Source organism: Schistocerca americana, chromosome 4 (assembly GCF_021461395.2).
Source record: "Schistocerca americana isolate TAMUIC-IGC-003095 chromosome 4, iqSchAmer2.1, whole genome shotgun sequence".
NCBI lineage: Eukaryota > Metazoa > Arthropoda > Insecta > Orthoptera > Acrididae > Schistocerca > Schistocerca americana.
This window is the reverse complement of record NC_060122.1, coordinates 474,541,753-474,567,812: the sequence shown is the minus strand read 5'-3', so window position 1 is coordinate 474,567,812 and position 26,060 is coordinate 474,541,753. Positions and strand designations below refer to the sequence as shown.

Here is a 26,060-nt window from a genome sequence, read left to right as displayed (position 1 = left end):
TACCACTTAGGATGCGCAGTTTTATTTCAGTTAATATGGAATTTGTGCTGTTAATATTAGCGCCTAAATAGTCAAAGTTCTGCACATGTTGAAAACTGATACCGTCTGCTGATAGTCTATCCAAGTTATTATTTTCCTTCGGTGGTGAAATTCATGTACTTAGTCTTTGTTTCATTTATACACTAATGGCCATTGAAATTGCTACTCCAAGAAGAAATGCAGCTGATAAACGGGTACCCAGAACAACCACCTTTGGCCGTAATAACTTCTTCCATACACCTGGGCATTGAGTCAAACAGAGCTTGGATGGCGTGTACAGGTACAGCTGTCCATGCAGCTTCAACGCGATACCACAGTTCACCAAGAGTAGTGACTGGCGTATTGCGACGAGCCAGTTGCTCGGCCACCATTGACCAGATGTTTTCAATTGGTGAGAGATCTGGAGAATATGCTGGACAGGGAAGCAGTCGAATATTTTCTGTAACCAGAAAGGCCCGTACAGGATCTACAACATGCCGTCGTGCATTATCCTGCTGAACTGTAGGGTTTCGCAGGGATCGAATGAAGGGTAGAGCCACGGGTCGTAACACATCTGAAATGTAACGTCCACTGTTCAAAGTGTCGTCAATGTGAGCAAGAGGCGACCGAGACATGTAACCAATGGCACCCCATACCATCACGCCGGGTGATACGCCAGTATGGCGATGACGAATACACGCTTCCAATGTGCGTTCACCGCGATGTCGCCAAATACGAATGCGACCATCATGATGCTGTAAACAGAACCTGAATCCATCCGAAAAAATGACGTTTTGCCATTCGTGCACCCTTGTTCGTCGTTGAGTACACCATCGCAGGCGCTCCTGTCTGTGATGCAGCGTCAAGGGTAACCGCAGCCATGCTCTCCGAGCTGATAGTCCATGCTACTGCAAACGTCGTCGAACTGTTCGTGCAGATGGTTGTTGTGTTGCAAACGTCCCCGTCTGTTGACTCAGGGATCGAGACGTGGCTGCACGATCCGTTACAGTCATGCGGGTAAGATGCCTGTCATCTCGACTGCTAGTGATACGAGGCCGTTGGGATCCAGCACGGCGTTCCGTATTACCCTCCTGAACCCACCGATACCATAATCTTCTAACCGTCATTGGATCTCGACCAACGCGAGCAGCAACGTCGCGATACGATAAACCGCAATCGCGATAGGCTACAATCCGACCTTTATCAAAGTCGGAAACGTGTTGATACGCATTTATCCTCCTTACACGAGGCATTACAACAACGTTTCACGAGGCAACGCCGGTCAACTGCTGTTTGTGTATGAGAAATCAGTTGGAAACTTTCCTCATGTCAGCACGTTGTAGGTGTCGCCACAAGCGCCAACCCTGTGTGAATTCTCTGAAACGCTAATAATTTGCATATCACAGCATCTTCTTCCTGTCGGCTAAATTTCGCGTCTGTAGCACGTCATCTTCGTGGTGTAGCAATTCTGAAGACCAGTAGTGTAGAGTAGTTCTGTGGCTTCTTTCAGCTCGCATATTGTCCTCTATAGTGATACCCTTCTTCTACTAATAACGGCTATAACATCAGCATATGCATACATCTGAGTCGACTTTTTTCCTATGTAAGCAGATGTCTGAAGCTTTCGCACGACTGCTTGAAGTGACAGATTGAAAAGCACTGTAGAGAGCGCGTTCCCTTGTCTGACTCCTTTACTAATGCTAAACTATTTGCTTAGTTCTCCATCCACTCGCACTGCATCCTTGGAATCGGCCAGTGTTGCTTGAATAAGTCAGACATACTTCGATGATCTACCAAGCAGCAGCAAATTACACTGTTCTACAAAAAAAACCTTTTTTTCTATTTCTGATAAAAAATATTGTGATCCTAGTTGTATTTTGAGTGCTGAATTGAAAATTGTTTTTGGTTTTTTTCTGTCAGGGATAGTTTATGAGCAATCGCAATTTTATTTCTCTTTTCAGTTTCTGATATAGTGCAGCAAACGTGAGGTGAAATTCGATAAACAAATGCACATCTTTATGATGTTATAAGTTCATCACATTAATGGAGGGTGGGATCTAACATATAACACAGTAACCTTTGTGTATACACTTTGAAGCATTTATTTGACATGAGAAATTACAGAACATTGACAAACAATGAGCCACTGCCTTGTAATGCACATCACTTTTTTCTCTTGTATTGTGAATCTTTCTTCTCTCGAATGATATTCCAGCAATAATCTGCTAACATAGAAGGTACCCACATCCCTTCGTAGCGCCTTTCTATGGCAGAAATGCCTTTATGGAATCTTTCCCCATGTTCATCCGATACGTCACTACAACTCTCTGTGAAGTAGTCCAGATGAGAGTCCATCATATGTACCTTCAAAGACATATTGCACCCCAAATCCTGATATGCTTTGATCATATCCTTCACCATTGCTTTGTAGTTAGTATCTCTTCTTCTTCCGAGGAAGTTTTCCGACACCATCTTGAAACAGTCCCATGTGGTTTTCTTCTTTATCGGTTAAACATGCTTCAAAATTTGCATCTTTCTGCAGGTCCCCGATTTGTGGACCCACAAATACACCTTCCTTCATTTTTGCAGCTGAAAGACGGGGGAATTTGGTAGCTAGATATGCAAACCCACAGCCTGTTGGATCCATGGCCTTCACGAATTGTTTCATCGGGCCAAGTTTGATGTGAAGCGGTGGAAGTAGTATATATACAGGAGCTACCAGACTTTCACGTCGTACATTCTTTTCGCCAACTTTCCATCTTCGCCTAGGCCATTTCTTTTTCACGTAGTGAGAATTTCGGTCTCGACTATCCCACTCGCAAAGAAAACAGGCATACTTTGTGTAGCCTTGTTGCATTCCCAGTACCATAGCAATTACCTTGAAATCTGTACATATTTTCCATTTGTGTTCATTGTATTTTAATGAATTTACTAGCATCCTTTGTACGAATTCGTAATTCTCTTTTGTCAAACTAGCGTAAGCTACTGGAACAGAGGGTATTTTATTTCCGTTATGGAGCAAAACACCCTTCTGACTTGTTTTCGATGCATCTATGAAAAGTCTCCACTCCTGTGAAATATAAGTGAAGTCCAGCACTTCAATCAGGCCAGCAACGTCATTGCAAAATGTCAGTGCTTCGTCAGTTGAAGAATAATAAATAAAGGCATGTTGTGCCTGAACACACTGATTTTAGTACTTTGGTGCAGTAGATTATACTCTTGTAATCTTGAACCAAGCAGCTGCCGAAATTTTTACAAAGGTACAGACGGTGTTTAGAAAGGATAGATTGCATGCAACCGGTGGTGGAGTGTTCATCGCTGTTAGTAGTAGTTTATCCTGTAGTGAAGTAGAAGTGGATAGTTCCTGTGAATTATTATGGGTGGAGGTTACACTAAACAACCGAACTAGGTTAATAATTGGCTCCTTTTACCGACCTCCCGACTCAGCAGCATTAGTGGCAGAACAACTGAGAGAAAATTTGGAATACATTTCACATAAATTTTCTCAGCATGTTATAGTCTTAGGTGGAGATTTCAATTTACCAGATATAGACTGGGACACTCAGATGTTTAGGACGGGTGGTAGGGACAGAGCATCGAGTGACATTATACTGAGTGCACTATCCGAAAATTACCTCGAGCAATTAAACAGAGAACCGACTCGTGGAGATAACATATTGGACCTACTGATAACAAACAGACCCGAACTTATCGAATCTGTATGTACAGAGCAGGGAATCAGTGATCATAAGGCCGTTGCAGCATCCCTGAATATGGAAGTTAATAGGAATATAAAAAAAGGGAGGAAGGTTTATCTGTTTAGCAAGAGTAATAGAAGGCAGATTTCAGACTACCTAACAGATCAAAACGAAAATTTCTGTTCCGACACTGACAATGTTGAGTGTTTATGGAAAAAGTTCAAGGCAATCGTAAAATGCGTTTTAGACAGGTACGTGCCGAGTAAAACTGTGAGGGACGGGAAAAACCCACCGTGGTACAACAACAAAGTTAGGAAACTACTGCGAAAGCAAAGAGAGCTCCACTCCAAGTTTAAACGCAGCCAAAACCTCTCAGACAAACAGAAGCTAAACGATGTCAAAGTTAGCGTAAGGAGGGCTATGCGTGAAGCGTTCATTGAATTCGAAAGTAAAATTCTATGTACCGACTTGACAGAAAATCCTAGGAAGTTCTGGTCTTACGTTAAATCAGTAAGAGGCTCGAAACAGCATATCCAGACACTACGGGATGATGATGGCATTGAAACAGAGGATGACTCGCGTAAAGCTGAAATACTAAACACCTTTTTCCAAAGCTGTTTCACAGAGGAAGACCGCACTGCAGTTCCTTCTCTAAATCCTCGCACAAACGAAAAAATGGCTGACATCGAAATAAGTGTCCAAGGAATAGAAAAGCAACTGGAATCACTCAATAGAGGAAAGTCCACTGGACCTGACGGGATACCAATTCGATTCTACACAGAGTACGCGAAAGAACTAGCCCCCCTTCTAACAGCCGTGTACCGCAAGTCTCTAGAGGAACGGAGGGTTCCAAATGATTGGAAAAGAGCACAGATAGTCCCAGTCTTCAAGAAGGGTCGTCGAGCAGATGCGGAAAACTATAGACCTATATCTCTTACGTCGATCTCTTGTAGAATTTTAGAACATGTTTTTTGCTCGCGTATCATGTCATTTCTGGAAACCCAGAATCTACTATGTAGGAATCAACATGGATTCCGGAAACAGCGATCGTGTGAGACCCAACTCGCCTTATTTGTTCATGAGACCCAGAAAATATTAGATACAGGCTCCCAGGTAGATGCTATTTTTCTTGACTTCCGGAAGGCGTTCGATACAGTTCCGCACTGTCGCCTGATAAACAAAGTAAGAGCCTACGGAATATCAGACCAGCTGTGTGGCTGGATTGAAGAGTTTTTAGCAAACAGAACACAGCATGTTGTTATCAATGGAGAGACGTCTACAGACGTTAAAGTAACCTCTGGCGTGCCACAGGGGAGTGTTATGGGACCATTGCTTTTCACAATATATATAAATGACTTAGTAGATAGTGTCGGAAGTTCCATGCGGCTTTTCGCGGATGATGCTGTAGTATACAGAGAAGTTGCTGCATTAGAAAATTGTAGCGAAATACAGGAAGATCTGCAGCGGATAGGCACTTGGTGCAGGGAGTGGCAACTGACCCTTAACATAGACAAATGTAATGTATTTCGAATACATAGAAAGAAGGATCCTTTATTGTATGATTATATGATAGCGGAACAAACACTGGTAGCAGTTACTTCTGTAAAATATCTGGGAGTATGCGTACGGAACGATTTGAAGTGGAATGATCATATAAAACTAATTGTTGGTAAGGCGGGTACCAGGTTGAGATTCATTGGGAGAGTCCTTAGAAAATGTAGTCCATCAACAAAGGAGGTGGCTTACAAAACACTCGTTCGACCTATACTTGAGTATTGCTCATCAGTGTGGGATCCGTACCAGGTCGGGTTGACGGAGGAGATAGAGAAGATCCAAAGAAGAGCGGCGCGTTTCGTCACTGGGTTATTTGGTAACCGTGATAGCGTTACGGAGATGTTTAATAAACTCAAGTGGCAGACTCTGCAAGAGAGGCGCTCTGCATCGCGGTGTAGCTTGCTCGCCAGGTTTCGAGAGGGTGCGTTTCTGGATGAGGTATCGAATATATTGCTTCCCCCTACTTATACTTCCCGAGGAGATCACGAATGTAAAATTAGAGAGATTAGAGCGCGCACGGAGGCTTTCAGACAGTCGTTCTTCCCGCGAACCATACGCGACTGGAACAGGAAAGGGAGGTAATGACAGTGGCACGTAAAGTGCCCTCCGCCACACACCGTTGGGTGGCTTGCGGAGTATCAATGTAGATGTAGATGTAGATGTAGATGTAGATGCGCCTTTTGTTTACTTAGTCCTAGATCACGTACTAAATCATTTAATTCTGCCTGTGTTAACAAATGTAGCGATGACTCACTTGTGCAGTGATATAAAGAATCATCATCTGTGATTTCTTCAGTACTACTTACTTCACTGTCACTCGGAATTTGACCTCGAGCTCTTGAAGGTACTGGAAGGTTGTCGGAATGCTGCACTGGCATTCTCGCTGAAGGCAGATCTGGGTAAACAATGTCCCTCTTCGACTTTTTGTTTGTAAAACCCTGAATTTTTGTTAGACAGAAATGACAATCAGTAACATGGTCCTTAGGCTCCCTCCACACCATAGGAACAGCAAACAACGCCACATTCTCTTTACCTTTCCACCACTGAATTAGTCTGCAGTAACATGTAGCACAACAGAAATGTGGTGCCCATTCTTTATCTTGGTCTCCTACCTCTACTCCAAAGTAATATTTGTATGCTTTCTTTATGACCGAAGAAATTTTCTTCCTATTTCTGGCAAAAGTGAACTTCCCACAGATGTAGCAGAAGTTGTCCGGCTTATATCGACATCCACGACGACGTGGCATTTCTGCAAATTTAAAAACACCACTTTGGTAATACACCTGTATTAAATTAATAGTAAGGAACTAGAGGAACACTGATGTGTAAAAACAAGCAGTCGTTTTATCTTCAGCACCAGGCTCAATCAGGAACTAAAAACTTCAACCGTGCTCGGAAATACGACAGACAGTTACTTGTCAGCCAAAACACCCACTCGTTAAGACTGACACAAATTGCGGCTAACATCACTGTTGTAAACTCGATGCACCTGCCCCTAGGAGGCGTGAAGCTTTACTGCCGAGGCAGCAACCGGCTGTCACCGTTCGAGTTAATGAGATGTTTCAGGTGGTCTTAATGACATAGGTGTGGCGGGGATAACCTAATGATGTCTGATTCTTCCCACCTGCTGTTGTACAAGAAATTATCACGTTCTATCACTACTGGATGCGGCAACATACCCGTATTTCTCTATAATGTCTCTGTGTTTGCCATGAATTGTAAATATACATTTATACGAGGGCGGTTCAGAAAGTAACCTCCGATTGGTCACAGTGCGGGTTGTGGGGGGAGTAGCGACGCCATGTGTGCGTTCACGCACTCAACAGGTCAGTCGGCATCAAGCCGTGGTCCAGTGAACGTCGTACCTGCGCTAGTTTAGTTTTTGTGGCAGTTTGAAATGTGTGCTGCAATAGAAAACCCCGCCAAGTGTGAAGTGCGTGCTGTCATAAGGTTTTTTACAGCCAAAGGATATTCTGCAGCAGCTATTCATCGTGAGCTTTGTGCCGTGTACGGACCAAGAGTTATGAGTGAAGGAGTTGTCCGTGAATGGGTACGTTTATTTAAAAGTGGACGAGAAAACGTTCATGATGAAGAGAGGAGTGGTAGACCATCATTGGTGACTGACGAACTCGTTCAGACAGTTGATGCAAAAGTTCGTGAAAATCGACGTTTCTCAATGTCGGAGTTGTCTACTGGTTTTCCACAGATTTCTAAGACTCTCTTGTACGAGATAGTGACAGCAAGATTGGGTTACCGTAAGTTCTGTGCACGATGGGTGCCCAAAATTCTTACCGACCACCACAAAACTCAAAGAATGGCCTCTGCATTAGACTTTCTGTCACGTTATGAGGACGAAGGAGAACCATTGTTAAACAGAATCGTGACCGGTGACGAAACCTGGATTAAGTACGTGAACCCTGAGACAAAAGAACAATCAAAGATGTGGGCACATTCAAATTCGCCTACCAAACCAAGAAAAGCCTCGCAAGATTTTTCTGCCAGAAAACTGATGGCAACGGTGTTTTGGGATGCCAAAGGGGTGTTGTTGGTTGAATTCATGGAACGTGGTACGACCATTAATCAAGAATGTACTGTGAAACAATAAAAAAGTTACGACGGGCTATACAGAACAAACGCCGTGATATGCTGACTTTCGGTATCGTTTTTTTGCACGATAACGCCCGTCCTCACTCTGCTCGCAGAACAACGGCCCTTCTTGAGTCCTTCAAGTGGGACGTTATCAACATCCACCTTACAGCCCAGACCTGGCGCCAAGTGATTATCACCTCTTCATGCATTTGAAGAAATGGCTCGGGTCACAGCGGTTTGATGACGACGAAGAGCTCAAAGATGCGGTCACAGGCTGGCTCCAGGCACAAGCGGGTGATTTTTATGCAGAAGGAATTTCAAAGCTTGTGAAGAGATACGATAAGTGCCTCAATCGCTATGGAGACTATGTAGAAAAATAGTGCAAAGATGTAGTTGTAAGATGTATATATTAAAATATTTTTATTTAACTTGGTGTATTTTTTTAAATCAACCGGAGGTTACTTTCTGAACGGCCCTCGTATATACATATTACATAAAAAGTATCCCTGACAACGATATTTTGTTTACATATTTGAATTTCCCACAGTAAAATGGTCTAGAAGCACATACTTTAATATCAGAAATAGAACCCATATCGAACAGTGTTATTTAACATTTGCCCTCTATCGAGACTATCTAAAGCCTGCTTAAAGTCTACATAGAGGCTGTGAAGCTCAGTTTTATATGCCCTTTCATGTATTTGCCTCAACACAAATATCTGGTCTGCTGTTCACCTATCAGGCTGAAATTCACACTGCTACTCCCCCAGAATCTCTTCTGCGTATGGTGCTAAAACTCATTCATATTTGCACAGTCAAATTCAGATCATGCCAGAGACAGAGGCGAAAGCAGAAAGCGAGGGAGTTATGTCGCAAGTAGGTCAGGTCGACGACACTCTCTGCCAGGGTAGGATCCACATTCAGCAGAAAGTAGATTCCAACACAAAACCAAAGGAGGCGAGACAAGTATATTCCTTAGCTTGTGAAACATGTTGCAAGAGACTCTGTCTCTTTTCACAAGAGCACATAGCGAGAGACTGACACAGCAGTTAACATACTGGTAACAGACTAGTAGAATTAAGAGGACGCTTTCGGTCATTTTTTCGGAGCCTTGCATCATATCCTCATCCTAGCTCCCTTTAAATACTCCAGCTCTCCATCGTTCGATGGGATCGATGGCATTCACAGTAACAGCATTCGACTCCATGATTACGAAACTGTAGTGAATCTATGTCCTAAATGTTACAGCACAGTCAGTGAACCAGGCGAAGATGTACTCAAGATGATGGCCTTCACCTGTTGAACTCCATGTACCATCTACTGATGCACAAACTGAGTGGCCTCCGACAACAGCACATCGCAGAGTGCTGTCAATACCAGATTTCAACGCGGAATCCAGAGACAAGACTCCTTGGGTTCCATGTTCCTGTTCGATACTCAGATGCCTTTGGGTGCTGACACCTACCAGGGATAGGGAGGAAAGCAACTGATCACAGGACTACCGGCACCAGATACATCGTGCACGGGTCATCAATGGTCATCGCAGAATTCGGAGAGGCACCGAGTGCACACCACCAACCACCAGAAACTGGTAATATGACCCCACGTCAGGGTCCCTGACATCATTCCCTGGGCACGCAACTAATTTGCTGAGCTGAATGAGCAACAGCGGAAGCTGGCGGTGGAGAACGACGATTTATAAACACTCGTAGTTAACTAACTCTGAAAGTGCTATTCTAGCGTCGAAGGCACAGGTTCCCAATAGCTACCCTGACTTCACGCAGACACGTAGAGCCAACTGTTTAATTTATTGTGATGTTAGAACGTGAACTGTCATTTCGCATTAGCAAACGTTGGATGCAAAGACGGGATATTCGCGTTTCACTTACCGTCGACATTTGCGAGAGCGAAACGCCCCCGAATTTTTTTTAATGTGAAAACTCTTAAATGTCTACATATTCATTTCTCAACGTAGTCATCCAGGTGACGAACATATTTCTCCCAACAAGAGCCCAGTTTGTTGATACCGTCAGTGTAGAAGTGTAGAATGTCTGACTTTGTTAAGGGAGCCACAACCCCGCTTCTGCTTGCACGGCTTCATCACTATCATAGTGAAGTCCTAGAAGGTATTTTTTAAGTGGCATCTTGGCCTTTCGGGTGTTCTGCCGGATATCAGCGTCGTACTTTCACGATATTTCGGTAGCGTAACTCGTTACCTTCATCAGGTGCGACCTGAAACTGCTCCTCGAGTGGACCTGTTCCATTATTTATGTCTGTGGCCTTCCCCCTTCACCAGGCGTTCCCTCTGCGGTCCGCGCCCGCTCGTTGCGATCTTCTGGAGCATTGCCGTTCCCTTTTCCGTCCGCTGCAGTCCTGGGTGTTCTCTTTGCGGTCCACGCCCGCCAGACACGCTCCTGGGTGTTCGAAGTTCGGTCTGGTGCGTTTGTAATCCCGTCTTTTAAGTTTTGGAAACAGATGAAAATCGGATGGCTCCAAGTGCGGACTGTCTGGAGAATGATCGATGGCAGGGAACACCAAGGCGTCGGATTATTGCAGATGTCGCGGTGTTCGTGTTCGATCTGGCACTGCCAGGCTGAAGGAGAGGGTGCTCTATGTGTGGACGAACTCTTCTGCGGTTATAAACTCGATTACTACACCGACATAGTTACGTTACATACCGACCCGCCAGGGTAGCCGAGAGGGCTAACGCGCTGCTTCCTGGACTCGGGTAGGCGCGCCGGCCCCGGATGTGGTTTTTAGGCGGTTTTCCACATCCCGCTAGGTGAATACCAGGCTGGTCCCCATGTTCTGCCTTAGTTACACGGCTCGCGGACATCTGAACACTCGACGCAGACAGTTGGGGTGCACTAATTCCGTCCTGGGGGGTACGGGGTGGCGGCAGGAAGGGCATCCGGCCACCCCTTAAGCATTAATACGCCAAATCCAGTTAACGATGGCTGATCCTGCGTAACTGCGGGACAAGGCTCAAGCGATAGAATAGTTACGTTACATACCGCCATGTTGCAGACTACAATTCGGATCCCGCTGGCGGCAGAGGGTTGCAACGTGCGTCAGCGAAGGGGAAACTTGACCGAATAATATGCATGAAATATAACGCCTCAACCGATATTGAGAACAGAGTAACAAATTCGGAGGCATTACTTTTCAGCACGCCCTAGTAGATTATCAGAGATGGAGCACAACAAACTATATGACGGAAGAAGAACCTAATAGTGTACGTGGCTTGACGCGGCTGCTTCGAGCATTCACCACAGCCAATCATGTAACGTGAATACACATCCTTACAGCAACCCCCAAGCTTCCCATAGCTCTTTAGAAGACTTTAGTTTTCTCTCACTTATCTTCAGTTACCTCCTCCAGTAGATTTTTGCTACAGTGCTGTAAGGTGACAAGATTTCTGTTTCGCTATAGCAAGTGTACGTTAGTCGAGGTTTCTAGCCGTTTTCTCTCAAATACAAGTTTCTCAAAAAAACGGGTACGTATAACATGACCATGACTAAATATTTCGCCGGCCGATGTGGCCGAGGCGTTCTAGGCGCTTCAGTCTGGAACCGCGCGACCGCTACGGTCGCAGGGTCGACTCCTGCCTCGGGCATGGATGTGTGTGATGTCCTTAGGTTAGTTAGGTTTAAGTAGTTCTAAGTTCTAGGGAGGGCACTTATGACCTCAGATGTTAAGTCCCATAGGGCTCAGAAACATTTGAACTAAATATTTCCGTTGGTATGTGCAGATGATAGTAGTTGAATGGGGCCTACACCCTAGGAAATCACGGATTTCGGTTATCAACAAGTCTACATCTACACACATATTCCGCAAGCTACCGTATGGTGCGTGGCGGAGGGTACCTTGTATTGCTACTGGGCATTTCCTTTCCTGTTCCACTCGTAAACAGAGCGCAAGAAAAACGACTGCCTGTATGCCTCCGCATGAGCCCTAATTTCTCGTATCTTAACTTCATGGTGGTCCTTACGCGAAATGTATGTTGGTGGCAGTAGAATCCTTCTGCACTCAGCTTCAAATGCCGGTTCTCTAAATTTTCTCAATAATGTTCCTCGAAAAGACCTTAGTCTTCCTTCCAGGGATTCCATTTGGGTACCCGAAGCATTCCATAATACAAGCATCTTGTTCGAACGTACCGGTGGCAAACGTAGCAGCCTGCCTATGAATTGCTTCGACGTCTTCCTTCAATCTGACCTCGCATTGATCCCAAACCCTCGAGCGCTACTCAAGAATAGGACACACTAGCGCCCTATATGCGATTTCCTTTACAAATGAACCACACTTAACCAGAATTCTTCCAATAAACCGAAGTCGACCATTCGCTTTTCCTACCAGAATCTTCACATGCTCACTCCATTTCATATCGCTTTGCAACGGCACACCCAGATATTTAAACCACATGAATCGAACTTTACGGGTTTGTTTCTTCTACTCGTCCGCAGTGATTTACATTTTTCTACATTTAGTTGCTGCCATTCATCACACAAACTTCATATTTTGTCTAAATCGCCTTGTATGCTCCTACAGTCACTCAAATTCGACCCCTTACCGTACACTACAGCATCTTCAGCAAACAAGCGCAGATTGGTGCCCAGCCTGCCCGCCAAATAATTTATATATTGTAGTTAGAAAATAATGGCCGTCCTGCCACCCTTCTCTGGGGCACTCCAAAAGATACCCTTGTCTCTGATGAACTCTTGCCGTAGAGGACAACATACTGGGTTCTATTACTTAAGAAGTCTTCGAGCCATTCACTTGTATGAGACCTATTCCATATACTTGTACCTTCGTTAACACTCTGAAGTGTGTCAAATACTTTTCAGAAATGAGTTTCGCACGAGCGATGCTTTCTAAAATCGTGCTGATTCGTGGGCATAAGTTTCTAGATCTTATGGAAATTTATTATATTCGAAATGAGCATACGTTCAAGAATTCTGCAACAAAACGGCTAACCCAACAGACAACACACTATGATGTAAGAAACTTATTTTCTTGTTTTATTTATTATGTTTTTTGGTAAAAGTGAATCTAGTATTCAACTTCTAATTTCCCATGAGCAACGTTTCACCTCTCCTTGTGCCTTACTAATAATAATGATATTTTCCAGCTGAAATGCGCTACGTTACTGGGCAAAGACGGTCCACGATTGAGCTTGAAAATGTTATGAACAATGCCAGTGGATGACCTGAACACCTATATCTTTATACACGGGTAAAGCTCTAGATATGCGTGATACTGTCTCTAATCTGCAACGAGCAAGCAGCTATTAGCAGTTTTCTAGGAAGTGCAGTTGGATGTATCTTTCTCCTCCTCTTGTTTCTTCTTCTTCTCCTTTTTCTTCCACGTCAAGGAATCGGTGTCGACCTGTTCCGAGACAAAAGGAATTAACACCTTTTGCCTTCATTTCTTCACTGGCCGTCCTGAATTCCGTCTTCCAGATTAGTTAAAATGTAATGCCTGCCATGCTAGGTGCTCAGGTAGCATCCTTTTGATATGGTCATACTTTCTTAAGATTCCGTATTTGAATCGGTAAGGACGGAACCCTTATTGCTGTCTGTCTGTCCTTCCGTTTGTCTGTTCGACTATTAAGGAGTATTTTTTTCAGGAACTGATAGCCATATCAAGTTGAAACTTATTTCACGTACTGAGGTCTACGGTCCCTTGGTGGTGTAAAAAACTGAAGCTTATAAGTCAATGCAACCAAAAGGTGCGACCATTTGTATCTTATGTTTTGATACTCGCTAAGTCACTTACCAATTCCATATAGTACTTCTCCTTGTCCCAGAATCATGAAAATTGGCAAGAGAAAAGGCTTCACAGTAAAAGTAAACGAAAAATCCCTAAAATTTTAACTTGTGATTATATCAGACAAGAAAAAAATTTTGTCATTTGCTATCCAACTGTCGTCTGCTCAGACCCCTATTTTCCGGAGCGGATAGACTTATGAATTTGAAATTTATGTCATACTCAAGTCCACGGACCCACGGAAGCGAAAAACATTTAAGATTCTACCTCAGTACAATCAAAAGATACGCTGATTTGTGCCACATATTTTGATACCTTGCCAGTATCGGTATCGATAATAGGCGAAAATCGTCGAAATCTGGGTATGGATGAACATTCTACATACATAATTAAGCTTGTACGTCACCCTCGGTGCGCGAGTAGTGCCTGATCTTTTCTGTCATTGTGTTTTTACATGTTGTTGCTGTCTTATGCTTTCACTTCGCAGACCGACAAATGAAATCAGGAGTCTCGCCTCAGTGGTTCCAATTCCTTGTTCTTCTTATTTGCTTGAATCCAGTTCTCACTACGATTCATAAGAGCGGACTTAGCCACCATCTTATATAGTTCAAGTGTTGTCTCTTTCCCCATAATTCTGCCATGATATGCCCTTACATTACGATAGTAGCGTTATATTATTGTATATTTTGAACCACGTCTGCCATCCTATTCAAATATATCGTGCATCGTCTAACTATTTATGTTAATGTGTATGTGGAATTCGCGAAATGATACCGCCTTGCCCTCTCAGGAAAAAGGATTAGATAATAAGAATCTTTGTTAAAACTGATTCCCAGTTTCAGCTTTACACCCATTACCACATCTAAAAGTTACAGCAGTAGCATGCAGATGGGAAGTCAGTACATCACAGATCCACTGAAACATTAATACGGAGCATTTCAAATTGCTATTAGCAAAGAAGCAGTGGGCTCCATTGTTATTGGTTATAAGTCTCCTAATTTACCTGACCTTATGTTTATCTTAAAATACTGCTTACTATCCTGTGGTGTGATTTTTTATTCCGTTGGCTTTGTATCCCCTTTTAAATGTGTAGTGAATGTCGATGTTTGGGTACAAGCCTATATTATCTTCTACTTCTTTTTGAGACAACAGTTGTTGATGTTTCTAAGTTTCATTTGACTACGTATCTTTTAATTTCATAGTCAGCAATAGTAACTTCTCATAGCGTGGAATCTCCTTTATTTCTGTCTACTTCATGCTCAAAAATATCCGAACGACGTAAATAAGCGTTCCGCCTGATTTGCATGCATCAAACATAACGTAACAGACTTTTAGGATGTCTAATCTCTTTTTGTTACAGTCGTTTGACCATACAAAATGAATAACACAACGGGGCATTAGACAAATGCATGCTAAATGTCAATTAATACCGCGATACCGCCGATATCAGGAAACGCGGTATTGGAGATAAGGTAGCCCTTAATGCTTGTAAACTCATATTTATTACAAAAAGTGACATTTCAAAAATGTTATCCGCCTCATAAGCATCTGAGACAAATAATGCCCGTGATGGATTTACGGGCATTATTTGTCCATTTGTCCATCACGCAAATCAACCCGTAATCTTTCCTTGAAACCAATTCTTTTTTGAGAGTAAGAGATTTTCAAAGATATCTGGACTCCCCGAATTCGATGATAATAAGTATTTTAGTTGTCCTATTAACCGTCGTTTCTTTGGTGAGTGGTTCCACATAACGTGGTCAATGAACTAACCACTCATAAAAACGACGGTTAACCTCACCATCAACAGCGTTCCGTTATTAACTTCATTGTACACATGATGGCAGGCGGATCTACAGTGATCAAAAGTATCCGGACACCCCAAAAACATACGTTTTTCATATTAAGTGGATTTTGCTGCCACCCACTGTCAGGTACTCCATATCAGCGACCTCGGTAGTCATTAGACATCGTGAGAGAGCAGAATGGGGCGCTCCGTGGAACTCACGGATTTCGGACGTGGTCAGGTGATTGGCACTTATGTCATACGTCTGTATGCGAGATTTCCACACTCCTAGACATCCCTAGATCCACTGTTTCCGATGTCATAGTGAAGTGGAAACGTGAAGGGACACGTACAGCACAAAAGCGTACAGGCCGACCTTGTCTGTTGACAGACAGAGACCGCCGACAGCTGAAGAGATTCGTAATGTGTAATAGGCAGACATCTACCCAGACCATCATACAGGAATTCCAGACTGCATCAGGGTCCACTGCAAGTACTATGACAGTTAGGCGGGAGTTGAGAAAACTTGGATTTCATGGTCGGCTGGCTGCTCATAAGCCACACATCACGCCGGTAACTGCCAAATGACGCCTCACTTGGTGTAAGGAGCGCAAACATTGGACGATTGAACAGTGGAAAAACGTTGTGTTCAGTGACGAATCACGGTACACAATGTGGCGATCCGATGGCAGGGTGTGGATATGGTGAATGCCCGGTGAACTTCATCTGCCAGCTTGTGTAGTGCCAACAGCAAACTTCCGAGGCTGTGGCGTTATGGTGTGCTCCTGGAAGAAAGAAAGTAGCAGAGACTTCTCATAGCCACAGCCTGGGGAAGGTTTCCAGAAGGAAATTTTCACTCCGCAGCGGAATATGCGCTGATATGGAACTTCCTGGCAGATTAAAACTATGTGCTGGACCGAGACCGTATCTTTCCGCGAGCAAGTCTACTTGTCAGCGAAATTCAAAAGGTCCCGAGTTGTGTCTCAGTCCGGCATATAGTTTTAATCTTCCAGAAATTCAAATGAAACTATATGGTTCCAGAGACCTCTTCAAGTCTAAAACATCCAAGATGTATATATGCAGACCAACGCGACCAGTTAAAATTTGTACCATGGCCCAGGTTTTCTGATCTGTAGGCAGATGTACTAACCAGTATCCCACTATGGCTTTTCACCACAGCACAGTTTACTCTAGCATTCCTCCCTCCTCAATCCTAATTCCCATTCACTCATCGTCCCACTTGGTATTCCCTCTATTTTATCGCTCTAATCGCTTGCGCCTTGTCCCGCGGTTATGCAGGGGCGGCCATCGTGAATCGAAATTGGCATGTTAATTTTAAGGGGTGGCCGGATGCCCTTCTTGCCGCCACCCCATAGTCCCCAGGACGGAATTAGTGTACCCCAACTGTCTGTGTCTAGTGGAATCCATGAAATAGTGTGAAAGTGTTCAGATGTCTGTGAGCTGTGTAACTGAGGCGGAACGTGGGGACCAGCCCAGTATTCACCTAGCGGGATGTGGAAAACCGCATAAAAACCACGTCCAGGCTGGCCGGCACACCGGCTCTCGTCGTCAATCCGCCAGACGGATTCTATCCGGGGCCGGCGCACCTACCCGAGTCCTGGAAGTACCCTGGCGTGTCCACTAGGTATTCCCTATAAACAGGAAAAACTATTGCATAGGCTCTCCAACCGTATTGCAATAGCACCTCAGCATCGAATGAAATGGGGGATCCTGCCTGAAACACAGGTATAGGGCGGAGGTGTGAATGGGAATCTGGACTGAGGAGGGAGGTGTGCGAGGGCAGCAAGTGTAACTGCGGACAGCCACTGTGCCAGGACGGCGTAGTGGTTGGTCTGTCTGACTAGTGAGCAGGAGACCTGGGTTAGAATCCTGGAACTGGTACAAATTTTCATTCGTCGCTTTAGTGTGCATACATACTGCCAGGACGTATCGTATCAGAGCACATTCCGCAGCAGAGTGAAGTTTTCACTCCAGCATACCTTTTTTTGGGGGGGAAGACGGCTGTGTTATCCTTTCTGATAAATGCATGAGCCTGTGTTTCTGTTAATAACTATGTACCGCTACCAGGAATGTACTCATAGGCCAGTATCTGCGATTTATTTTGTTTCGCGAGCAGTCGAGATGGCAGACCGAAAAATGTGCAGAGGGTGAAGGGGAGATAATACTCGCTGGGCTGGCAGGAGGACATTCAATATTCAGAAGTTATTCGCTATTGGCGATTAGCGTGCATGTCAGTGGTGGCAGCGACGCACACAAAGGGCGGGAGCCGTAATGCTCGCTGAGTAATAAGTCAGCCGCGTTGGGAGCCAGGCTGCCGGGTGACGCGAATGTCACGCCATGGCTCTGTTACGGTGGGAGCGTGGTGGATCTGCTGTGATAGCAACGCGTGATTTGATTTTTTTTTCTTTTTTTTCTAGCAACACGTCCCTGATCCGCACCGATGGCACTATGTATCTACTTAGTGGTCATGGGATCAAAACACCTACAATACTTCCTTGGTTTATCCCAGGACCGGTTTAAGGCCCAAGGGTCACAAGCCATCACTTGGAGCTCCAAGCTGAGAAGGGCGTCAGAGGTGCCAAAATGCATGATTTGTATACAGTGCGTATCGTAGTCACGAGGGGCGTTCAATAAGTAAGGCAGCACATTTTCTTTCTCGGCTAGTTTTTGCGTCCCAAGCAGAGCTGCTATTGAGTTTCTTTTGGCGAAAAACCAGAGCATCGCATATATTCATAAGTGCTTTCAGAATGCGGAGACCTGACAGCGATCAAAAGCACGGTCAGTTGTGCTAGGCGTCTGTAATCATTGCAACAAGGTCGCGAAGCCTGTCCGATTCCCCACGTGGCGGCCGACCACACACAGCTGTAATTGAAATGGCTCTGAGCACTATGGGACTCAACATCTTAGGTCATAAGTCCCCTAGAACTTAGAACTACTTAAACCTAACTAACCTAAGGACATCACACACACCCATGCCCGAGGCAGGATTCGAACCTGCGACCGTAGCAGTCCCGCGGTTCCGGACTGCAGCGCCAGAACCGCACGGCCACCGCGGCCGGCCCAGCTATGATTCCTGCTGTGGGATCCTGAGCACTCGCCTCTTATAGGTGCTTAAAGGATGCTGCTTTCTCGGATAGCTTTTCAACATTCAAGCAAATCACATAAATGGCTTTTATTACAAATTAAGTAGGCTGACAATACTTAACTTTGGACTTTCAACGAGTTGTAGCAAGCGATGGGCGACACGCAAACAAAGTGCTTCGCTGTCTAGAATGTCCATGCAAGTCATTCACATACGCTCATACGTCACTGCTATAGTTAATATCACTGCTCTTGTAGGCCTCCCTGCTAGTGTCCGTCTTCTACTGCCCCGAGGCTGGCAGGAGCGGCGCTTATATTCTCTTCTACTAGACGCCGCTGTCAACGTGCTATTGGCTGACGTCGTCTCGTAGCCCTCTCTACTCTTGCGTTCTTCATCTTCGTGCCGGCGCTTGTCGTTAGGCCGGCACACCCGAAATGTTGGAACGTGCGGACACTCTCATTCGAGAAGATCGACGTATCGTAATCAAAAATCTCTCTGCTCAATTGGACATATCTGATGATAGTATTGCCACATTAGTCCATCAATTGGGATACTCAAAGGTGTGTGCGTGCTGAGTTCCTCGCCGCCTTCTAGAAGACCATAAAGATCAACGATGGACCATTTGTGCAGGACTGCTGCATGGCTCAACGGAGGCTGCAATCCTCGAGAAGCAGTACGTGGATGATGGGGAGGTTGTTGATGCAGCAAGACGCCGACCAGTAGAGTGGCACTTTAAGGATATATAGGCCCTCCCAGTAATGGGCTTAAGGCTGTCGCATTGAACGGAGATTATATTGGAAAATAGCGTTTTGTAGTCAGGACAATAGAGTCTATTGGAATCCTGAATAAGACCAATCTGCTTTCAGATTAAAGTATGCGGCGTTACTTGTTGAACGCTCCTCGTACTAGAGAAAACTGACACATGAAAGTGTGTAAGGCATAGGGAGCGAGAACACGAGGTTGTGTCTGTGTGTGTGGGGGGGGGGGGGGGGGGGAGGACGGTTGGGGGACAAGAGGCACAAGTCCCTTGTGTTCACAAATGTTTTCTAAGCGGTGTTCACACTAGAGAGAAAAACACGACGGTGTATAGAAGAGGAAGAACATATGTACCGATGTACAGAATATGGTAATAATAGTTTCATGCGGCTGAATAGCTTGGTAAAACTATTTAACCTTGACGCCACTTCGGGGATCTGTGTGTCCGTAACTCCCCAGTTATCTAAATGGGGAAGGGGGACCTGTAGTTTAACATGAAATGCGAACCATGTTTCGATTCTCGCCAGTTTCCACTTCAATGAGAGGTGAATTCCAGATTAAAAGCCAAACCACGAAATTTGTGTACTATCGGGGAATTGGTCTAACGATCTTCAGGTTCGAGGCACAAGTTTTATCATTTTCTTTTTTTTTTTTTTCACCTTCTGTCTTTCAATCTGTTTCTTTGGCACTTGTTTGTCAATCGTCTTGTGTAGATGTCGCGTAGCATCGTTCACAACGTCCGACAAGCAAAAGCACAAATATTTTTTTCTTGCCCCGTTTCGGTTGAAAAATGCGGAATTTATTGTGGAGTCTCGTGGAACATTTTCATTTCAGCTCCTGTAGTTTGATGGAGTTCTGATATGTGACGGCGCTATACGTAGCCTTCAAAATGGCGTCTGCAAGGGAGGTGCGTTCCAAGCAGAGAACTGTCACTGAGTTTCTTTTGACGGAAAAGCAGAGCGTCGCAGGTATTCATAGGCACTTGCACAATATCTACGGAGACCTGGCAGTGGACAGCAGGATGAGTCGTTGATTGAGGCATCAGTTATTATCACAACAAGGTTGCGCAAACCTGTCCAGTCTCTCTTGTACAGGTCAGGTTCAAGCACCCTCAGATAATTGAAGAAATGCCTTCACGTGTTCATTGTCGCAAAAATTCAAACGAACTTCCTATTCTCTATTACAACGTAAGGCCTCACACAAGTTGCACACCCGAGACGAGCCCACGAAACTACATTGGACTGTTTTTCCTCATCCAACCTACAGCCCGGAGCACCTTCCGACTTCCATCTGATTGCTCAATGAACGATGCACTCCACGGGGACCGGTATGTGGATAATTGGGAGGTTATTGACGCAGTAAGACGTTGGCTCCGACGTCGATCAGTGGAATGGTACCATGTGGGCATCGATGCCCTCCCTGTAAGGTAGCGTAAGACTGTCACGTTGACTGGAGATCAAGTTGAAAAATATGGTTCTGTGGGCAAAAGAGTGGCGAATAATATGGTGTATTCGAACCAGGAATAAAATCGATGTGCTTTAAAAAAAACACGGTTGCAGTATTTATTGAATGTCCTTCATTATATGTATATAAAATTTGGCTAAGCTACTCTGCTCTCCAGAGTGGATGCGGATGTTTGCTGTTTTTCCTGCCAGATGGACCCTGCACTGTAGCTGACCAGGTCGTAGCTCCTAACATTCCTGCAAAATGTCACTCCAAACGCCAATTAAATGTGGAATGGATAATAATACATGTATTATTCCAGTTAACAAAGACCATAAAAGGTCCAGTTGGGGAGAAAAACTCGTGAAGTCGCAAATTTTTGTACTATGATAGGAGGGAGAGCTATGAACAAGATACTAAAAGTCCTGGTCGATTGGGTGTGAGCGTTGTGTTAGTGGGCATAGCTTCAAAGTTCACTTTCTTACGTTGTTATCGAATAACTCAAAAATCGCGGCTTCTAGCGAAAATGTTTCCTGGTACAAAATTACACTGCATTAAATTTCCTGCAGAAAAGGTCCTATTCATTTTTTCCTGTAGGACGCTGCAGGGAATGAAGAATCTTAGATTATTAAAAACGTTGTTTTAACGGTATAAAATTAAGGTGCATCTCTATATGAAGTAGGTAGGCAACGGCCTTGACGCAGTGGATACACCGGTTCCCGTCAGATCACCGAAGTTAAGCGCTGTAGGGCATGGCCGGCACTTGGATGGGTGACCATCCGGGCCGCCATGCGCTGTTGCCGTATTTCAGGGTGCACTCAACCTCGTGATGCCAATTGAGGAGCTACTCGACCGAATAGTAGCAGCTCTGGTCAAAGAAAACCATCGTAATGACCGGGAGAACGGTGTGCTGACCACACGCCCCTCCTGTCTGCATCCTTAGCTGAGGATGACACGGTGGTCGGATGGTTCCGATGGACCACTTGTGGCCTGAAGACGGAGTTCTTCTATAATAAGTAGGCTAAAAACAAATATTAAATGTATGTAGTACGTCTAACTGCAGTATAGTCGTATTAAGGGATAAATAATGTCCAGGAGTGCAGCACAGTGCAGAGGGTGGGGATGTGTGTGGTTAGAAGCGTGAGGGAGGCTAGGATTTCGGATTGTGTTCATGTACTTCCCCCCTTTATTGGTCTGCAAGCTGAAGACGGAGTACGTGATTCTCCACTCTTTCTACGCCACTACGTCATAACAAGCAACTACATAGTGTTTCACAAAGAAATATGCCTAATGTCTAAAGCGTGCCTTATGTATCACTGACGACGCAGCGTTTACTTTCCACAAAACGTGCTGAAGCTATATTCTATGCAGATATGAGTTACTAATAACACTAAAGTAACAAACGCATGCGGACAGCGTCTCCGTAAATCAGTGCACACTGGTCTGCACTGGCAGGAGGGAAAGTGATTCTTAGTTATCTTGTACTGCAGTACTAGTGTTCGTACGGGAAAGTCAACTTCCGTCACCACGAACGATGTTCGCTTTCCGTTTTACAGATAGGTTATTCCTCTCCAGCATTCCATGTTCCCTTTTCATATGTGAATAGACGAAATAATTTCACTGAGCACTTTGAGGAGTGGTAAAAATAGTTGTTTTGAAGAGCGCGCCGCAGCGCGTAGTGTGAAACAGTCGCCCTCCGTTTCTGGCGATGGCGCCCCTGTGGCAATCGCGGCTTTGGTGTCTCCCTCTGGTGGAAAAGGAGAAAGGTTGCCTGTTCACGTGCATTTAAGGGGCGCTATAAGCTCGCCAGGGGGGGGGGGGGGGAGTCTGGTCAGTTGGTCAGCCGGGACAGTGCGGGGCAGTCAGTGTCTGTCTGTCGTCCGGAGTGCTACTATGTGTTACGCAGACGTTCTGCTCGAGTTTGTTCAGGCAATGGTCAATGGCGGCTGGTTCGATCGGTTGGTCGGTCGCGCACTGGGACACAAGATGACTTGTCCGTCTTGAGCGTCGGCGCATGAGAGGTCGCCAGGTCAGTCCAGTGGGTCGCGCCGTATAGCGAGGGGTAGTGGCTTCGCGGTCAACACGAGAGCAGCAGGAGTCAACCCATGACATCGGTCTGGCAGGGGCGAGCTGCGACGCCGTGAGACGGGGGATCGGCCGCTAGGTGCAATTCTTATTTCAGTCGACGCCACACTGGGTGACTTGCGGGTCGGTGATGAGGATGAAATGATGGTGAGGACAACACAACACCCAGGCCCAGAGAGGAGAAAATCTCCAATCCAGCCGGGTATCGAACCCGGGCCCGCTTGCATGGGAGGGGAGCACGTTACCACCCAGCTAAGCAGACGGACAGGTGTTACCTAATGAGTGAGGATAAAAGGAAAATGTCAGCAGTTTATATTCGTAAGTAAAAGGCTTAACACGCTGAAGAAGCAGCAAAAAGTTTGAACAAGTAGTTAAAGAGCAGTTTTTTATTATATTTTAATATATTTATTTATTTAAGAAATTTTGTTTAAGAAAATTCGCTGCTTCTTATTTATTTTTGGTACTTTTAGTTATGATTTCTAGGGGTTTTATTTAGGTTTTAGCTTCAGTCTTTTAAAAGCTAAAGAATATAAGTCTTTAGTTTTAAATACCACAGCAGAGCTAGATATATGTCCCGAAGCGTCGATCTCGCTAGTACTCCCCGTCGGAACTGCTCCACCTGAAATCTCTAAAATGTTTATTTCGTTACGAAAATCGTTCGGTACAACTAGGTGCTATGTTGTATGATGCGTATGGATTGATGTGCCTAACCTATTCATCAACGAAAAGTTTATTGGTTCTGAGATGTTCTCTCGAAGAATATTGACCGTGAAAAGATGCAGGCTCGCACTGTCATTCCACACGGCACCTCCGATCGATCTACGTCACGTGATACCTTAAGAATATTTGTCAAATCTTTTATAAAGTGATAAATACAACCTTGAACGCGTATTATTTTCTTGAATTTGTTTATTGTGCCATCCACTAACTAAACATTCACAATGGAGCTTACTAGTGTAGCACAACAATAGCAAAATCTTTACTACAGAAAACAAGTCCGATCACTGTAATCGCTTCACACAGAGTCCTCTTTGGTTACTTATTCCAGAGGGATGCGTCCGTAGCACGGAACGTCCAATTCACGCAGGTAGTTTATACTACTCTCGGCATTAATAATTCGCCGCACCTGAGTCAAATTTTTCGCCATTTACGAACCATTACAGCTTACTAAATTCACAAACTGGATAGATTAAGAGTTCCCGATTAACTGGCGACATTCGGCCGTTGTACGTATCAAACGATCAGCTTTACTTAACTTGAGCCAACACGACACGGCTGGTAGAGGCACCAAATTGCTGGCCAATCTAGTCGTCTGACGATGGAAGTGTCGCCGCAGCAGAAGGAAAATACCTCTGGACTCAGGAAACAGGAACGCGTCGTCCGCTGGCAAAACTAACCTGACAACACACACGAGAAGGGAACAGTAATCTGTCCAAATAAGGCTACTAACGAGAATGCCTGGGATGTAGCCAACATTAACTTATTGTGAAAGCGACTGCACACACAAACTTAACATTCCTTAAAATTTCTTAAAAATTAAGAGGGTGAAATATCAGCGCCTGCTAATGCAATGAGTAGGGCATACTCATCTACAAAGGGTACTTTGCCTTCGATGCAAACCGTGTTACAATTTCAGTTTGATCAACTCAATTTATAACAGATAATGCTCTTACACTTGCATGGAATATGGCCCGGAACAATAAATGACTCGTACATCAGTTACACTATCCTGATTACCATACACACAATCATTCAGAGCGCATTAATATTACAGGTCCAATTTCACATTAACGCAGACGTGGCCTGACAATGTCAAGTACTCAAAAAAATTAAAAAAGCAACACCTAACTCCACTCAGGTATGAAGGAGCCCTGACTTCCAGGATTCCAAGTCGAGGTGTTATTGCCTCCAATCCGTACAAGCGGTCTTCAAGGTGCCGTAAAATTTAAGCTTGCAGACATGACGTCCACTAATCTTCCCGCAGCTCGCCGCTACCAGTCCTTTGACGAGCCGGCAAGGCTTGCCTCCGACCGATTTAACCACTCGACTCTTCTCGAGGCCCGTACCAGACAGCTGGAGCCCCCAAAAGCATCACCTTGCAACCAAGTGCCCTCCAACCAATTGGCAATACCAGGGCCCGCAAAACCAACGACACACGCTTCGACGAAAGACACATCTCTCCAGATATGATCAGATCGAAATGGGCAACTCACGTAGTTCGTGGCGCCAGCGGTGTAGCACGCGCGGAAAAATTAAAGCCGTCACGGCTCCGATACTGAGGATCTGTTTGATGACGATAAGTTAGACTTCAGTAAAGATAAAGGCTCCAGAGAGGCAATTCTGACGGCGCGTTTGATAATAGAAGTCAGACAGAAGAAAAATCAGAAACCTTCGTGGCTTTTGCCGACCTACAAAATGCGTTTGACAATGTAGAATGGAGCAAGAATTTGAAATGCAAAGTAAAATAGGCGTAGATACGTATAAAGAGGAATACGGATAATATACAATACATTCAAGAACCAATAAGGAATAATTACAGTCGAAGAGGTAGAACGAAGTGCTCGTATCGAAAAGTGTGTAAGACTGGGATGCTGCCTCTCTCCTCTACGCTTTAGTCTCGATGTACAAAGAAAGCAGTGACGGATTCCATGGGATTAAAACTAAGGGTGAAAGGATATCAATGATAAGATTCGTTGATGACATTGCTCTTCTGAGTGAAAGTAAGGAAGAATTCCAGGAGATGTTGAATGGTATAAACAGGCTAAAGAGGACAGAATATAGATGCAGTAAAGCAAAGACAGACGAAAGTAAGTACCGAGAAACTGTGCATCAAAATTTGGGGCAGTGAAGTAGACGAAGTGAAGGGATTCTGCTACCTCGGAAGCAAAGTTACTGATGATGGACTTAACAAGGATGATATAAAAGCAGACAAATTCAGGTAAAGATAGCATATCTTGCTAAAAGAAGTACACTAGTATCAAACATTCCCTTAATTCGAGGAAAAATTTCTGAGAATTTGCGTTTCAAGCGCAGTATTATATGGAAGACAATATTTCTGATAATTTACTTTTCGAGCACAGCGCTCTTAAGAAAGTGAGTGAAAATTAGATGGACTGGTGACACATGAAATGGTGAGGTTCTCTGCACAGTCGAAATGGAAATGAGTAAATAGAAATTATTGATAAGGAGAAGGGACAGAATGATAGGACCAGTTTGGTGATATCAGGGAATACCTTCCGTGATAGTAGAGGGTAAAACCTGTA

At 44.6% G+C, this 26,060-nt stretch overlaps 1 pseudogene; it reads left to right on the top strand.

The window, feature by feature from the left end:
* The first annotated feature begins 21,397 nt into the window (after positions 1-21,397).
* On the top strand, positions 21,398-21,515 carry LOC124614253 (annotated as a pseudogene).
* The last annotated feature ends 4,545 nt before the right edge of the window (positions 21,516-26,060 follow it).